Source organism: Pelophylax lessonae (genome assembly GCF_965119305.1).
Source record: "Pelophylax lessonae genome assembly, chromosome: 3".
NCBI classification, from domain to species: domain Eukaryota; kingdom Metazoa; phylum Chordata; class Amphibia; order Anura; family Ranidae; genus Pelophylax; species Pelophylax lessonae.
The window spans coordinates 1682680-1701438 of record NC_138770.1 but is presented as its reverse complement, the minus strand read 5'-3'; the positions used below and the strand labels follow the sequence as shown (position 1 = coordinate 1701438).

Here is an 18759-nt window from a genome sequence, read left to right as displayed (position 1 = left end):
ATCAGTGAGTACAATTTGGGAAAGTTTTCCCTTCTGAAGTTTAGGGTTCTTATGTTCCCCACTTGCCTTGTTATATTGTTATTTATACTAAATGTGATCATCCTGTGATCGCTAGAGCCCAGGTTGTCCCGGACTCCTACCTCCGAGATTAGGTCTGGGTCATTAGTGATCAATAGATCCAGGACTGCATTTTCTCTAGTAGGAGAATCCACCAACTGAGACATGTAGTTGTCCTGTAAGGTTTCCATGAATAGACGGGCCTTCTGTGAGTGTGTAGTCCCCTCTTCCCAGTCAATGTCGGGATAATTGAAGTCCCCCCATATGATGACTGATCCCAGTTTTGCCACTTTACCCAATAGTGCTAAAAATTCCAGCTCTACCTCCTCCCTTTGGTTGGGTGGCCTATAGCAAACCCCCACAATTACTTTTCCCTTTACTTCTTCCCTATGGAGTTCTACCCACACAGATTCTAACTCCATACTCATCCCTTTCATAATATCATTCCTCTCTATCACCCTTACATTATTCTTGACATAGAGACATACCCCTCCCACTCTTTCTCCTACCCTGTCCTTCCGGTACACTGAATACCCTTGGATATTGGCCAGCCAGTCATGTGAGGGGTCGAACCAAGTTTCCGTTATTCCCACAAGGTCTATGTCCTCCTCATGTACTAACATTTCCAACTCATCCATTTTATTAGCTAGGCTCCTGGCATTAGCATATTCCCCTCTTAGCTTTGTGGAAGTTGATTGTGATTGGCGGTTATGTTTATTCCTGATTGGTCTTAGGTTTTCCTGCACAGACCCCCCAATTGACATTATGGAACTACTGTCGCTGCTGACTCTACAACTGCCTTCTGTCCTTTGCTCCCTCCTGACTGACTCTACTTCTGAGCCCCCCCCCCCCCGTCTCCTAGTTTAAAAGCCCCTCCAACTTGGTGGCCATCTTTCTACCCAAAAGAGCTGTACCATCCCCACTAAGGTGCAGCCCATCCTTACTAAAGAGCTGGTAGTTCGGCACCTACAGTCTTTTCCACATATTGCCCTCTCTTTCCTTCTAATAAATGAGTCCCCTACCACCAGAACCTGTCTTTCCTTTCCCTTGCTCCCGCCCTCACTGGAGGAGTTCTTCCCCTGGCAGCTAGGGGCATCTCTCTGCTCCAGCAATGCTGGTCCCTGACTGGTTTCCCCAACATTACACAACGGGGCGTATTTATTGGGGTGCTCCAGCCAAGGACCGGCCTCCTTGCCTTGTTCCCTTCTACCCTTCCTAACTGTCACCCAACTACTCTTCTCTGATACCTGCACCCTTGTATCTCTGCCCTCCTCTGTGCAGGCCCCTGCCTGCACCTGACGGGTACGTTCCCAGCTCTCCTTCAGTATGGAGATTCTTCTCAATGTTGCCAGCTGCTTCCCTAGATTCAGGACCTAGATACTGGTATGGACTGGGTAATGTGTTAGGATCTATACTGGTGTGGACTGGGTAATGCATTATGATCAATACTGGTATGGACTGGGTAGTGTGTTAGGATATATACTGGTATGGACTGGGTAATGCAAAAGGATCTATACTGGTATAGACTGGGTAATATGTTAGTATCTATACTGGTATGGACTGAGTAGTGTGTTAGGATCTATACTGATATGGACTGGGTAATGTGTAAGGATCTATACTGGTATGGACTGGGTAATGTGTAAGGATCTATACTGGTATGGACTGGGTAATGTGTTAGGATCTATACTGGTATGGACTGGGTAATGTGTTAGGATCTATACTGGTATGGACTGGGTAAATGTTAGGAAGGAAAGGATGTCGCATTTTTTGATGGAAATGAAAATTATCACCCTACAGAGGGCTGAACTCAAAGACACTCCGAAAATCAAAGTGAAAAAATGATGCAGCAGGTGAGTCCATTTTGGTGAAATGTCATTGCAGGACCTCAGAATGGTCCTCAGTAGTGTGTATGGCTCCCACGTGCTTGTATGCATGGCTGACAACGTCTGGGCATGCTCCTAATGAGACCACAGATGGTGTCCTGGGGTATTTCCTCCCAGATCTGGACCAGGGCATCACTGAGCTCCTGACAGAGATGTATAGTAACGAAGTAGAACTACTTAAGTACTGTACTTAAGTACCGAAATGCGGTATCTGTACTTTCCTAGAGTAGAATTTTTTTCTCCTACTTCTACTTTTACTTCACTACATTTTTTCGATGATTTCGATACTTCTACTCAAGTATTTTTTTTTTGTGCTGCATAGTTACTCGTTACTTTTAAAAAAATTACCACTGCCAGAACAGTAGATGGCAGGTTGCATAAAGCTCAAAAAAGTGTGTATAATGTCATTTGTAAATCAGCGCATACGAAAATAAAGGCTGTGTATAATAAAAGCTGCTATACCAAATCTTTCCAATAAAAAGAAAATATGAAACAAACAAATAAATGGTGCTACAGCGCTTAAAGTGCATCAAGAAACTACTAACAAACACAGGTTAATCATTTGAATAAATCATTTGAAATAATAAAAACAATATGATGTTCAAACTTTTGACTTATTTCTTTAATAACTACATAACACAGTACTTGTACTTCTACTTTCAGTACTTGAGTAGAAATTTTTTTTCAAAACTACTGGTACTTTTTACTTTTAGTACTTAAGTAGCAAATTTTTTGAAAAAACTACTTGCAATACTTAAGTAAAAAAAATGTTGAATACTTTAGTACTTCTACTTAAGTAACTTTTTCTGCGAGCACTTCCACTTCTACTCAAGTAATTTTTTGATCGAGCACTTGTACTTTTACTCAAGTAGAAATTTCGAGTACTTTATACAAGTCTGGCTCCTGAATAGACTGAGGTGCAACCTGGTGGCATCGGATGGACTGAAACAGAATGTCCCAGAGGGGTTCTATTGGATTCAGGTCAGGGGAGTGTGGGGGCCATTCAATGGTATCAATTCCTCCATCCTCCAGGAATTGGCTGCATACTCTCACCACATGAGGCCGGGCATTGTTGTGCCCAAGGAGGAACCCAGGACCCACTGCACCAGCATAGGGTCTGACAATGGGTCCAAGGATTTCATCCCAATACCTAATGGCAGTCAGGGTGTCATTGTCTAGCCTGTAGAGGTCTGTGCGTCCCTCCATGGAGACCCCGCCCCAGACCATCACTGACCCACCACCCAACCGGTCATGCTGAACGATGTTACAGGCAGCATAATGTTCTCCACGGCTTCTCCAGACCCTTTCACGTCTGTCACATGTCCTCAGGGTGAACCTGCTCTCATCTGTGAAAAGCACAGGGTGCCAGTGGTGGAGCTGCCAATTCTGGGGTTCAATGGCAAATGCCAATCGAGCTCCACATTGCCGGGCAGTGAGCACAGGGCCCACTAGAGGACGTCGGGCCCTCAGGCCACCCTCATGAAGTCTGTTTCTGATTGTTTGGTCAGAGACATTCACACCAGTGTCCTGCTGGAGGTCATTTTGTAGGGCTCTGGCAGCGCTCATCCTGTTCCTCCTTGCACAAAGGAGCAGATAGCGGTCCTGCTGATGGGTTAAGGACCTTCTACGCCCTGTCCAGCTCTCCTAGAGTAACTGCCTGTCTCCTGGAATCTCCTCCATGCTCCTGAGACTGTGCTGGGAGACACAGCAAACCTTCTGGCAATGGGACGTATTGATGAGCCATCCTGGAGGAGTTGGACTGCCTGTGAAACCTCTATAGGGTCCAGGTATGGCCTCATCCTACCAGTAGTGACACTGACCCCAGCCAAATGCAAAACTAGTGACAAACACTCAGAAAAGATGAGTAGGGAAAATGTCAGTGGCCTCCACCTGTAAAACCATTCCTATTTTGGAGGTCGTCTCATTGTTGCCCATCTAGTGCACCTGTTGGTAACAACCCCCTCTGCTACTTGACTGACCAGATGAATATCCCAGGAGTTTCCCTGACTTGATGCTATACTCTGATTATAAAGTGTTGAGCAGTGTATATGAGTGTGGAAAACTCTTGGTAATTTTTCTTGTCTTCTGACAGACGGACTCTGTGGTGGGAATAGAAGGACATCGGAGGAAGATGTGACTACAGAAGATAATGACATGGCATCTTCTCCAGAAGTAAATCCCGTTCCTCATAATATACATGACAGACCTCACCATTGGAGGAGATCATTGGAATCTGATACTTCACATAGTCCTCTAATATCTGACAGTGCCGACGGGTGCGGGAAACCATATCATCTCAAGGAATCTTCTTTATACCATACAGGAGAGAATTAATTGTCATGTTCAGAGTGCGGGAAATGTTTTAGTCAAAAAGGAAGCCTTCTTGAGCACCAGAGAATTCACACAGGGGAGCGTCCCTATTCATGTTCAGAGTGCGGGAAATGTTTTAGTCAAAAAGGAAGCCTTCTTGAGCACCAGAGAATTCACACAGGGGAGCGTCCTTTTTCATGTTCAGAGTGCGGGAAATGTTTTAGTCAAAAAGGACACCTTCTTAGGCATCAGAGAATACACACAGGTGACCTTCCCTATTCATGTTCAGAGTGCGGGAAATGTTTTAGTCAAAAAGGACACCTTCTTAGGCATCAGAGAATACACACAGGTGACCTTCCCTATTCATGTTTAGAGTGCGGGAAATGTTTTAGTCAAAAAGGAAACCTTCTTAGCCATCAGCGAATACACACAGGTGAGTGTCCCTATTCATGTTCAGAGTGCGGGAAATGGTTTAATAATAAAGGAATCCTTCTTAACCATCAGAAAATACACACAGGTGAGCGTCCCTATTCATGTTCAGAGTGCGGGAAATGTTTTAATCATAAAAGAAAGCTTCTTAGCCATCAGAGAATACATACAAGTGACCTTCCCTATTCATGTTCAGAGTGTGGGAAATGTTTTTCTCATAAAGGAAACCTTCTTAAGCATCAGAGAATACATACAGGTGACCTTCCCTATTCATGTTCAGAGTGCGGGAAATGTTTTATTCCTAAAGGTAACCTTCTTAAGCATCAGAGAATTCATACAGTTGACCTTCCTTATTCATGTTCAGAGTGCGGGAATTTTTTTTAAAGGAAACCTTCTTAAGCATCAGAGAATACACACAGGTGAGCGTCCCTATTCATGTTGAGAGTGCTGGAAAAGTTTTAATCAGAAAGTACACCTTCTTAGCCATCAGAGAATACACACAGGTGAGCGCCCTTTTTAATGTTACGAGTGCCGGAAATGTTTTCCAAACAAAGGTTTATTTCTTAGAAACCAGAAAGTTAATACGGGCGAGCGTCCTATTTCATGTTCAGAGTGCGGGAAATGTTTCACCCCTTATGTACGTTTCAAATGGCAGAGAATTCACACTTATATTAGAGGCTCCGTTTTCATGTTCAGAGTGCGGGAAATGTTTAAAAATAAAGGAAATCGAATGAAACATCAGAGTACGCCCCCTGCTGGTACTACGGGAAATGGACGCTGGATTGTAACGGGTGGAACTGTTTAGTCCATAAACAAATGTTAAACCACCACAGTCCACTCGGGGTAGGTTTACACCCGCATCGCCCTCTGACCCGCTGTGGGGTTGGCAGGCAGCTGGGAGCCCTTAGGTTAACCCTGGAAAGCCCACGCCAGTACGCCGCAACCGTATGCATCGGGGCTGTTGCGGCACAACCCCATTCAGTTGAATAGCATTGCCCAATGTGACCGGGGGGTGTGAGGATTTGCAGCAGCCGCAAATTGCAGTGCCATGTGTACCGCCCCATCCGGCTGCCATTTAAGCTTAAGGGGGTGGTAAAATCATGACTCAACTGTCTACCTTTACCGATCCCTCCCCACATGAGGCAACAGACAGGAAATCATGACAATACATGGGGCAACAAGGGGGCAATCATCAGAGTACAGGGGGCAACAGATGGACAATCATGGCAATACATGAGCTTGATTCATTGAAGTAACCGGCTTTTTATTGGTCCAACCAATGTATGATTATTAATGCATTTGACACATTTGTTAATTCTATTATAAAAGATTTAAGCTTTATTTTATTCATATCATTACTGTGTGGTAATCGCTTATTCTGATCTTGTACAATAAAAACTCTTAGTACAATATTCTGTGCCGAGTCTTCTCATCTTTTCGTACATCACAGGACGCAGAGCCATAAATCATAACATATGGGTTATATAACCACTTACAGGTGAAGGACACTGGCAACCAATCAGAAAAGATGTCCCCCCATATGACCCCTCCCACACAGGAAGTACCTCCCAGCAGTGGCGTACCTAGAGCATTTGGCACCCGGGGTGGATCCTATATCTGGCACCCCCCACTTTAAAATGTAAAAACACCCACAAAAATTTGTAATGTTTGCAAGAATATTTATTGCACACATTTCACAGCCCCCCCCCCCATCACAGTGCCCTTTGCTGTCTGCCCCCCTGTCTCTCTAATCACAGTTCCCCCTTTTGCACACTCTGCCTCCCCTGCACAGTCCTACCTTTGGCATAAACAGATAGCTAATACTATTATCAATGTGTTTAAGTTTGAGTAAGAGGTTGGAGACATGCTAAAGGAGATGGTCAGAGACTGCGGACATGGTACAGGAGATAGTCAGAGACTACGGACGGGATACAAGAGATGGTCAGAGACTGCAGACAACATACAGGAGATGGTCAGAGACTGAGGTCATGATACAGGAGATGGTCAAAGACTGAGGACATGATACAGGAGATGGTCAGAGACTGAGGACATGATAAAGGAGATGGTCAGAGACTACACACATTATACAGGAGATGATCAGAGACTGCAGACATGATAAAGGAGATGGTCAGAGACTACACACATTATACAGGAGATGATCAGAGACTGCAGACATGATACAAGAGATGGTCATGGACTGCGGACATGATACAGGAGATGATCAGACACTGCAGATGTGATATCAGAAATGGTCATGGACTGTGGACATGATAAAGGAGATGGTAAGAGACTACACACATTATACAGGAGATGGTCAGAGTCTGCGGACGTGATACAAGAGATGATCAGAGACTGCGGACATGATACAAGAGATGATCCGAGACTGTGGACATGATCCAAGAGATGGTCAGAGACTGAGGACATGATCCAAATGATTATCAGAGACTGATGACATGATACAAGAGATGGTCAGAGACTGCAGACATGATAGAAGATTGAAGAGCACTAGGGGGGCCGGAGAGCACAGGGCAAGCAGAGAGCACTGGAGGAGCTGAAGGGCGTGGGGGGGGACTGGAGAGAATTAAGAGGTTAAGAGGGGTTTGAAAAGCATTGCAGGGGGGTTGGAAGGCGCAGGGGGTGGAGAGCACGGGGGGAACTGGAACTCACTAAGGGGGGAGCCAGGGAGCACAGGTGGGTGAAGAGCACTGGGGGAGCCAGAGAACATAGGGGGAAGATGAAAAGCATTGTGGGGAGCTGAAGAGCACTGGGGGGGCTAAAGAGCACTGTGGGGGCTAAAGAGCACTGGGAGGCTAAAGAGCACGGGGGGCTAAGGAGTGCTGGGGGGGCTAAAGAGCGATAGGGGGCTAAGGAGCCAAAAGCACTGGGGGGTTAAGAGGATGGGGGGATTAAGAGCAGGGGGGTGTTAAGAGCACTAGGGGATGTTTTAAGAGCAGGGGGGATGTTAAGAGCACTGGGGGGGTGTTAAGAGCAGGGGGGGTGTTAAGAGCACTGGGTGGTGTTAAGAGCACTGGGAGATGGGGGCTGGAGAGCACTAGGGGGCCAGCAAGTTGTATAAGAGAGGGGATGGGACAGCTGCATATTGGATGTTTTCAAACAGAATCCTGCGGCGGGAGTGGTGAGTCCAATTTATAATATTTACACAATACAACAAAAGTAAATATTTTATGCACTCTTCCCTTTAAAAGATAACAGAGAGCGAGTGCCATGTGGGTCTCTGCATGAGACGGGGGATGGTAAGCTGCAAAATCCATCTTGTTAAAGCTCCGGCCTTTCCTCAGGTATTAAATGTGCCAATTCTATCAATGTGTGATTATATGAGATTGTGCAGTTGTGGGATTGATGCAAAGTTTGTTTAACCACTTCTGGACCGCGCCTTCTTCTGACACAAGTTAAAATCGATATTTTATTTGCTAGAAAATAACTTACTAACCCCAAACCATTTTATATATATATATATATATGTGTATGTATTTTTTTTTAGCAGAGACCCTAGAGAATAAAATGGAGATCGTTGCAATATTTTTTATCACACCGTATTTGCACAGCAATTTTACAAACTCAATTTTTTTGGAAAAAATTCACTTTTTTTACTTAAAAAAATAAGAAAACAGTAAAATTAGCCCAATTTTTTTCTACAATGTGAGATATAATGTTAAGTCAACTAAATAGATACCAAACATGTCATGCTTCAAAATTGCGCACGCTTGTGGAATGGCGACAAACATTGCTACTTAAAAATCCCCATAGGCGACACTTTAAAAATTTCTATAGTTGCAAATTTGTTCATGTCCCTTTGGGAAGATCAGAACATATTTTCAAACAGGAGGAAAGACTTAATATTATGGAGAAGGTACATTGATGATACTATCATCATTTGGAAAGGGAGCGCTGAATCTTTGAAGGAATTTATGAATGATTTGGATTGTAACGGTTGGGGGATTCGGTTTAGTTATGAATTTAGTCCCCATTCGGTCAACTTCTTGGATTTGATTATTTCAAGAAGAGGGAACAGTTTCTTTACTAAAACGTATTTTAAGCCCACCGACAAAAACGGGTTCATATCAATAGACAGCTGCCATCATCCTACCTGGTTGAGATCTGTCCCCAGGGGGCAATTTAGAAGGATCCGTAGAAATTGCACTGAGCATATGGATTACAAACAACAGGTCTTAAAAAGTGGTTTGTGGAAAAAGATTATGATCCACAGACTCTTGATAAAGACATCCAAATGGTAAGCAAACTCAAACAATCGGAATTAATCACTCCGAAAGAGAAATTCTCTGTCCAAGAGAATTATTCTAAATTCAAGTTTGCTTTTTCCACTACGTTCTCCAACCAATATGGCTGGATGAACCATATCTTTCGCAAACATTGGGGAAACCTTCAAGGGGATAGAGTTTTGGGACCTGTCCTTCCTAAGAAACCCCAAATGATCTACAGGAAGGCCCCCAATCTCAAAGACCGGATTGCTGCTAATCCGATAGAGAAACCTCTGACTATGAAAATGTTTCTGAACATGAATGGCTTTTTTCCATGTAGGAATTGTCAGGTTTGCAGGACAGCTAAGACCATTAAGTCCAACAAATTCACTTCCACTACTACAGGAAAAGAATATTCCATCAGAAATTGTATTTTGTGTCACACTAGGGGTGTAGTGTACCTGCTCCAATGTGATTGTGGACAACAATATATTGGGAGAACGATACGCACCGCTAGTGTGAGAATTTGTGAACATCTGACAAAAATCCGTAAAGGGTTTTCAGGTCATAGCCTTTTGCATCACTATGATCTATGCCATCAGAGAAACCCTACCAATTTACAAGTCATTGTAATTGAAAAGTATGTTCCACACTGGAGGGGTAGTAATTTAAAGAGAACCATTTCCAGAAGGGAAACCTTCTGGATTTATGAATTAAAATGTTTCCACCCCTTTGGCTGAGTGGGACATTAATGCTCATATAAATAATAGCTGAATACGCATGTATATGAATTTATTCTCTCTGGTTCCCTAGTACATGCTTTTGCAATACATTGATTTTAACCTATTTTAACTCACATAAATAAAATAATATATTTGTTGTAGCTATATTTTTTATAATACATAAATTTATACATTTTTTTATTTAATACAAATTGCCTATAATACATTCGTTTTAATCACATCTGGTTATAATAGTGATTTAATCTGATTTTAATGTTTTATATATTTATTGCAATCTTTGGATGTAAATTTGGGCAAGAGAAGCTGAATGAAAGTCACTTCCGGTGTCACCATGCCTAATTTGCATACCCGATTTTATAATATGCATTTTAACCATTTGCCTACAGTGCACTTTCACCCCCTTCCTGCCCAGACTGATTTTCAACTTTCAGCGCTCTCACACTTTGAATGACAATTACTCAGTCATGCAACACTGTACCCATAAAAAATTTGTGCCCTTTTCTTCACACAAATAGAGCTTTCTTTTGATGGTATTTAATCACTACTGGGTTTTTTATTTTTTGTGCTATAAATAAAAAAAGACTGAAAATATTGTGAAAAAACGCATTTTTCTTTGTTTCTGTCATAAAATTTAGCAAATGAGTAATTTTTCTTCACAAATTTTGGCCAAAATTTATACTGCTACTTATCTTTGGTAAAAATAACCCAAATAAGTGTATATTATTTGGTCTTTGTGAAAGTTATAGAGTCCACAAGCTATGGTGCTATTCATTGAAAATTGATCACACTTGATCACACCTGATGTACTGAAGGCCTATCTCATTTCTTGAGACACTAAAAAGTCAGGAAAGTACAAATACCCCCCAAATGACCCCTTTTTGGAAAGTAGACATTCCAAGGTATTTAATAAGGGGCATGGTGAGTTTTTTGAAGTTGTAATTTTTTCCCACAACTCTTTGCAAAATGAAGATTTTTTTTTTTTTTTTTTTACAAATTGACGTATTAACAGGTTATTTCTCTCACACAGCATATGTATACTTGCAACTACACCCCAAAACACATTCTACTACTCCTCCTGAGTATGACGATACCACATGTGTGAGACTTTTTCACAGCCTGGTCACATACAGAGGCCTAACATCCAAGTAGCCCCGTCCGGCATTCTAGGAGCACAAATTACACATATAATTTCCTGACAACCTATCGCACTTTTGAAGGCCCCGGAGCACCAGGACAATGGAAACCCCCATAAAATGACCCCATTTTGGAAAGCAAACAGCCCAACGTATAATTTTTGAGGCATAATGAGTCTTTTGAATATGTCATTTTTTTCCACAAGTTTTTGAAAACTGTGGAAAGAAAATGAAAACACATTTTTTTTACACAAAGCTGTCAATTTATGCAATATTTCTAACACATAGCATGTACATAGCAAAAATTGCACCCCAAAATACATTCTGCTATTCCTCCTGAGTATGGCAATACCACATGTGTAACACTTTTTCACAGCCTGGCCACATACAGAGGCCTAACATTCAAGTAGCACTTTTCACAAAGTTGTCCATTTATCCACTTTAAGACTGGGCCTATTTTTGACACTTGGTGTTTACAAGCTAAAATCATTTTTTTTGCTAGAAAACTACTTAGAACCCCCAAACATTATATATTTTTTTTAGCAGAGACCCTAGAGAATAAAATGGAGATCGTTGCAATATTTTTTATCACACCATATTTGCGCAGCAGTCTTCCAAATGCGATTTTTTTTGTAAAAAATTCACTTTTTTTAACTAAAAAATAAGAAAACAGTAAATTTAGCCCAATTTTTTTCCATAATATGAAAGATAATGTTACACCGAGTAATTAGATACCCAACATGTCATGCTTCAAAATTGCGCATGCTCACAGAATGGCGCCAAACATTGGTACTTAAAAATCCCCATAGGCAACATTTTAAAAATTTCTGCAGGTTACCAGCTTAGAGTTACAGAGGAGGTCTAGGGCTCAAATTATTGCTCTCGCTCTAACGATCACGGAAATACCTCACATGTATGGTTTGAACACCGTTTACATATGTGGGCGGGACTTGCGTATGCGTTTGCTTCTGCGCGCGAGCTAACGGGGACAGGGCGCTTTAATGGTTTTTTTTTTTCCTATTTACTTTATTTATTATTTTTTTATTTTTACACAGTTTAAAAAAAAAATGTTTTGATCATTTTTATTCCTATTAAAAGGAATGTAAACATCCCTTTTAATAGAAATAGGCATGACAGGTCCTCTTTATTGTGAGATCTGGGGTCAAAAAGACCTCACACCTCACAACTACACTAAAAAAGAAAAAAAAAAAAAAAATTGTTGAAAAAGGAAAAAAAAAAAGCGTCCCTTTAAACCGGTTGCTAGGCAACGTCTTTTGACGTAGCTCCGGTCCTCCAAGACCATAGAGTCGAGTGAGGGCCATCTTGCCCTCACTCGACTTCCTGTCTCTGAGGATCCGGGACCGGATAGTTTTCCCCGCTGCCGGCGGGTCCGGTAAGCTGGGAAAACGTCTGGGACTCGGCAGGAGGGGGGGGGGGCACCTCTTCCCCTGCACCGTAAGGGTAATTCCACGGCAAATCCGCCACTGGGACCACCCTTATCTGAAAGCCAACCGCCCGCCGCTTCAAAAAATACTGGGGTTATGGGGGCTATCTGCTGCCATAACCCCAGTATTTAGCTTTTAATGGCCGACGCATATAGTCGTTAGGCGGTCAGTAAGTGATTGCATGTATATGGCAAACAGGTGACGATGACTGATGGGGTGACAGGTGACGATGACTGATGGGGTGATAGGTGACAATGACTGATGGGGTGACAGGTGACAATGACTGATGGGGTGACAGGTGATGATGACTGATGGGGTGACAGGTGACGATGACTGATGGGGTGACAGGTGACGATGACTGATGGGGTGACAGGTGACGATGATTGAAGAGGTGACAAGTGACGATGATTGATGGGGTGACAGATGACAATCACTGACAGGGTGACAAGTGACGATAATTGATGGGGTGACAAGTGACGATCACTGATGGGGTGACAAGTGACGATGATTGATAGGGTGACAGATGATGATGACTGATGGGGTGACAGGTGACGGTGATTGATGGGGTGACAGGTGACGGGCGATGGTCACTGATGGGTGACAGGTGACGGGCGATGGTGCACGGCGGTACTGATGGCAGTCTCTGGTGACCGGTGAACTTTAGGCTACGTTCACATGTAAACGTAGCGATCATGGGCAGAATCACTGTGATTCTTCCCGCAATCCAGAAATCATTGCAAATGGCAGGACGCCTGTGCGTTGCCCGTGATTTGCAATAGCACCCCATACGCTGTGCGATGTTGCTGCGATTTCCGCCTGCCGAATCGAGGTAACATCACGCAAACAACGCATGACGCCCCAAAGAAACTCTTGTACCTTTTTTGGGCGTCATGCATTGTTTGTGCGATGTTACCGCGATTCGGCAGGTGGAAATCGCAGCAACATCGCACAGCGTATGGGGTGCTATTGCAAATCACGGGCAACGCACAGGCGTCCCGCAATTTGCAATGATTTCCGGATCGCGGGCAGAATCGCGGTGATTCTGCCCGCGATCGCTACGCTCACATGTGAACCTTATGGGTGGCAACTTCTGGGCATAGATGAGTTGACTGTTGGGTGACAGGTGCAATTGGGGGGGGGGGGCTGAGGACTGTGTGGGGACATTTATTTTTGTGATTTTTACTTTTACAGGTGTACAGAGCAGTAACTCACTGTTTCTAGCTCTGCTCTCCTCACACTGGAAGCTGTATGAGGAGAGAAGAGCTAGTAACAGTGAGTTACTGCTCTTTGTTTACATTTTGTGATCGGCTGTGAATGGATTCACAGCCGATCACTTAGTAAACAGTCACTGTCAGTGACTGTTTACTACTGCCGGTGACAGCTGTGTTCCTACGGAACACAGCGCCACCGACATGACCGCGCTGCGCACTCCCGATCGCGCATGCGCGGTCATCTTCCGGGCTCCTCCATTGTGATCGGCTGTGTCATTGGAACACAGCCTATCACGTGGGAAACAGCCATGCCCATTGGCTGTTTCCCCCCTGCCGGTGACGGGGGGTGTCCCGGGGACACCCCAACACCGGCAGTGCAGGGCGGCGCACACACGATCGCGCGCCTGCCCTGTTTTCTGGGATCACGTCATATGACGTCTTCCCAGGATAATGGTCGCACCGCTCCGCCGTCAATTGACGGCGGGCGGGCGGCAAGTGGTTAAACATATTATTTGACCATTCCTTTTCCGCATCTAATGATTAATCCCTGATTAGATGTTTGTTGGGAATATATGCACGATATGTACCAAATACACCCTTTTAGACTGCTGGTTTTTCCTTGTGGACACCAGAAGAGTCTATTCAGTGGGGTATATAATGGACGGAAGTGACGGTGCAGGCATCCTCCTGTTTCAGTAGAAGTTCTTTTGAAAGGAAACGCATCATAGAGGAGGCGCCGCACTGTTACACACCTCGTCCGCGGTCCACACTACAGGCGGTTGCGGTCATCAACAAGTTTTATGCAAACCGCTCAGTGATACCATCCTAACTGTAAGTGCATGTCTTTATTTATTAATAAATTGTATAGAGGTACTGCACTATTGTCCGCCTATTCATTTCTCCCTGGGTACACCCTGAGGGATCGCCTCTAAGCATATATGTAAAAGCTGGATTCCATTATGAGCCTTCTGGATCTGCTCCACTCATATTAAGGAGAAGGAAGTTCTTCCATTTGACAATACATGCTTTCTCATTTTGGTGTTTTGGTAAGAGGCTTTTACTGATTTGAGTGCCCACACGTGGAAAGCGGGATTTTTCACACTGCACAAGAGTGGATTTTGAGTTGATTTTGCACTTTCATCATTTCCGTCTGGTGAGAGCAGAACTTGTATGGCGGAGGGAATATGTATCACCATTTATGAATTTGCACTGTTGGATTTGGAAATAATTCATTTCACTTTTTTATACACTAGCGATATATGGACTTTCTTTATGTGAATACATATTTTTTTTTTCACTTTATTATCAATATTTTCTTGTGTATTGATATATTTTGTCACATTTATTAGCGTACCAGACCATGTTTTCACATATTCTTTATTCCAATTGCATAATTGGATCTTTGGTAGCAGCTTTTAATTTCATTTACCAACAGCGCACCTACTGTATATCTTTTTCAGTTAACCACTTGCCGACTGCCTAACGTCTATCTACGTCGGCAGTCAGCCCCTCACAGGCAAAGCGACGCAGGTTACATAGTTACATAGTAGGTGAGGTTGAATAAAGACAATAGTCCATCCAGTTCAACCTGTGTAGGTGTGTGTGACTGTAATCATCTAACATAGCCTTTAATCTCCTGATCCTTGAGATGTAAGTCTAAGAGTCTTTTGAAAGTCACCATACTACCCGCAGAAACCACCTCTTGTGGTAGACAATTCCACAATCTTGTAGCCCTAACAGTAAAGAACCCTCCTCGTTGCCTGAGGTTAAAACGCTTCTCCTCTAATCGCATTGTATGTCCTCGAGTCCTCATGCAATTCCTTCGAATGAACAGCTTTTTTTCTAAGCTGAGATCCCCATTAAGATATTTATAAATTGCTATCATGTCTCCTCTCAGACGTCTCTTCTCCAGGGAAAATAAGTCGAGCGATTTCAGCCGCTCTTCATAGTTAAGGTCCTCCAACCCCCTAATCAGTTTAGTTGCCCTTCTCTGGACTTTCTCCAGCTCCAACACATCCCTCCGGAGGACTGGCGACCAGAACTGGACAGAATACTCCAGATGCGGTCGGACCAGAGTTTTATAAAGTGGAAGGATTATAGTCTTATCTCTGGAATACATCCCTTTCTTTATGCATGCTAATATCCTGTTGGCTTTGGAAGCTGCCACTTGACATTGCATGCTGTTGCCTAATCTATCATCAACCAAGACTCCCAGATCCTTCTCCATTTTTGATTCCCCCAAGGGTTCCCCTCCTAACGTGTATTGTGTTTTTATGTTTTTAGTCCCCAAGTGCAGAACCTTACACTTCTCCACGTTAAACCTCATTTGCCATGTCGTTGCCCACTCCGTCATTTTGTCCAGGTCATTCTGTAGGATATCTGCTTCATGCTGTGCAGTTATTGCCCTGGCCAATTTTGTGTCATCTGCAAAAACTGATAACGAACTACTGATCCTGTCCTCAATGCTGTTTATGAATAAATTGAACAAGGTTGGTCCCAGGACTGAGCCCTGGGGCACCCCGCTTACTTCCTCAGACCAGTCTGAGTATGCGCTGTTTATTACCACCCTTTGGACACGGCCTTTTAGCCAGTTCCGTATCCAAGAGCAAACCCTGCTGTCGATACCTGCAGACCTTATTTTATAAATTAAGCGCTTGTGGGGAACTGTATCAAACGCCTTAGCAAAATTCAAGTACACCACATCCACTGGTCTGCCCCTATCTAGCTCACAGCTCACCTCCTCGTAGATTGCTAAGAGATTGGTTTGACAAGAACGCCCGTTTGTAAACCCGTGCTGATTACTGCTGATGATGTTGTTGTCTTTAGCATATTCTACAATATAGTCCCTTATCATCCCCTCCAGAAGTTTACATATTATTGATGTCAGACTGACAGGCCTATAATTTCCGGGTATATGCCTCTGGCCCTTTTTGAATATCGGAATCACGTTAGCCTTCCTCCAATCCCCTGGTACATCTCCTGTCCTAATACTGTCAGCAAAGATCAGGAACAGTGGTCTAGATATAACCTTACTGAGTTCCTTGAGTACTCTCGGATGTACGCCATCCGGGCCTGGTAATTTGTTTGTGTTAAGTTTATCCAGCCTTTCCCTGATTTCACCCTCTGTTAGCCATAGTGGCAAGTCCTGTGTATTACTACTAACCATACAGTCATGGTCAGTGTACCCCTCCTTTTCCTGTGTAAAGACTGACGAGAAAAAAGCATTCAGCACGGTTGCTTTTTCAGTGTCCTCTGTAACCATCCTCCCATCATCGTTAATTATGTGTGCAATATGCTCTGCCTTAGTTTTTTTGCTGTTGATATATTTAAAGAATTTCTTTGGGTTTTTTTTACTATCCTCCGCTATTTGTCTCTCAAAGTGGATTTTAGCCATCTTGATTTCTTGTTTACTTTTCTTATTTGCCTCCTTGTATTGCTGGAAGGCCGATACTGTGCCCTCTGATTTATATTTCTTGAAGGCCATTTTTTTCCCCCTAATAAGTTTTTTAACGCTACGGTTTAGCCAGCCAGGTTTGGCTTTGTCTCTTCTAAATTTATTTCCCATAGGAATGCACTGCAAGATGCATTTGCTTAATATGTTCCTAAAGCATTCCCATTTTTCCTCAGTGGTCAGGGATCCCAGGGTTTGGTCCCAGTTTACCCTTTCCATCAATGAGTACAATTTTGGAAAGTTTGCCCGTCTGAAGTTTAGGGTTCTTATGTTCCCCACTTGCCTTGTTATATTGTTATTTATACTAAATGTGATCATCCTGTGATCGCTAGAGCCCAGGTTGTCCTGGACTCCTACCTCCGAGATTATGTCTGGGTCATTAGTGATCAATAGATCCAGGATTGCATTTTCTCTAGTAGGGGAATCCACCAACTGTGACATGTAATTATCCTGTAAGGTTTCCGTGAATTGACGGGCCTTCTGTGAGTGTGCAGTCCCCTCTTTCCAGTCAATGTCGGGATAATTGAAGTCCCCCAATATGATGACTGATCCCAGTTTTGCCACTTTACCCATTAGTGCTAAAAATTCCTGCTCTACCTCCTCCCCTTGGTTAGGTGGCCTATAGCAAACCCCCACAACTACTTTTCCCTTATCTTCTTCCCTATCGAGTTCAACCCACACAGATTCTAACTCCATACTCATCCCTTCCGTAATGTCACTCCTTTCTATCACCTTTATATTGTTCTTGACATAGAGACATACCCCTCCCCCTCTTTTTCCCACCCTGTCCTTCCGGTACACCGAGTACCCTTGGATATTGGCCAGCCAGTCATGTGAGGGGTCGAACCAAGTCTCCGTTATTCCCACAAGGTCTATGTCCTCCTCATGTACTAACATTTCCAACTCATCCATCTTATTAGCTAGGCTCCTGGCATTAGCATATACCCCTCTTAGTTTTACGGAAGTTAAACGTGATTGGTGGTTATGTTTATTCCTGTTTGGTCTGCGGTTTTCCCGCACAGACCCGCCAATTGATGTTGTGGACCTACTGTCGCTGCTGACCCTACAACTGCCTTCAGTCCTTTGCTCCCTCCTGACTGATTCTACTTCTGAGCCCTCCCCCCCCCGTCTCCTAGTTTAAAAGCTCCTCCAACTTGGTGGCCATCTTTCTCCCCAAAAGAGCTGTACCTTCCCCATTAAGGTGCAGCCCATCCTTACTAAAGAGCCGGTAGCCGACTGAGAAGTCAGCCCAGTTCTCTAGGAACCCAAACCCCTCCTTCCTACACCAATTCCTCAGCCACTTGTTAAGTTCCCTAATCTCCTTCTGCCTCTCCTGTGTGGCTCGAGGTACAGGCAGTATTTCAGAGAAAACCACCTTGGAGGTCCTTTTCCTCAATCTATTACCTAAGTCCCTGAAATCGTTCTTAAGGATCCTCCACCTACCTTTAACTTTGTCATTAGTGCCCACATGCACCATGACCGCTGGGTCATCCCCAGCCCTGCCCAATAATCTGTCTGCCAGATCTGCGATATGCCGAACTCGGGCGCCTGGTAAACAACATACTGTTCGGTTCACGAGATCTTTTTTTAGATTGCCCTCTCTGTCCTCTTGATAATTGAGTCCCCAACTACCACAACCTTTCTAACCTTTCCTGAGTCACGGCCCCCCTTCTTCCTGGAGCCGTCCCTCCCCTGGCAGCTGGGGGAGGGCGCATGCTCCAGCACTGCCACCCCTGAGTTGATATCCCCCTCAACCTGCAACTCGGCAAACATGTTAGGGTCTATCAACTCAGGACTGGCCTCCCTGACACTCCTCCCACTAACATTCCTAACAGTCACCCAGCTGCGTACCTCTGCTGCTTGCGTCTCCTCTACTC

At 43.9% G+C, this 18759-nt stretch overlaps 2 protein-coding genes and 1 pseudogene across 3 annotated transcripts in view; 2 read left to right on the top strand and 1 right to left on the bottom strand.

Annotated features, from left to right (window-relative positions):
* The window catches only part of LOC309549119 (uncharacterized protein), a 2919967-nt gene that overhangs the window by 1706551 nt on the left and 1194657 nt on the right, over window positions 1-18759 (top strand). The window lies entirely within an intron of this gene.
* Window positions 1-18759, bottom strand: part of LOC309549117 (uncharacterized protein) — a 4285597-nt gene that overhangs the window by 3182842 nt on the left and 1083996 nt on the right.
* The window catches only part of LOC309548655, a 30631-nt pseudogene that overhangs the window by 2509 nt on the left and 9363 nt on the right, over window positions 1-18759 (top strand). The window contains exon 2 of the transcript in view: window positions 4208-4986. The product of the transcript in view is annotated as an uncharacterized misc_RNA (transcript). The remainder of the gene's footprint in view (window positions 1-4207; window positions 4987-18759) is intronic.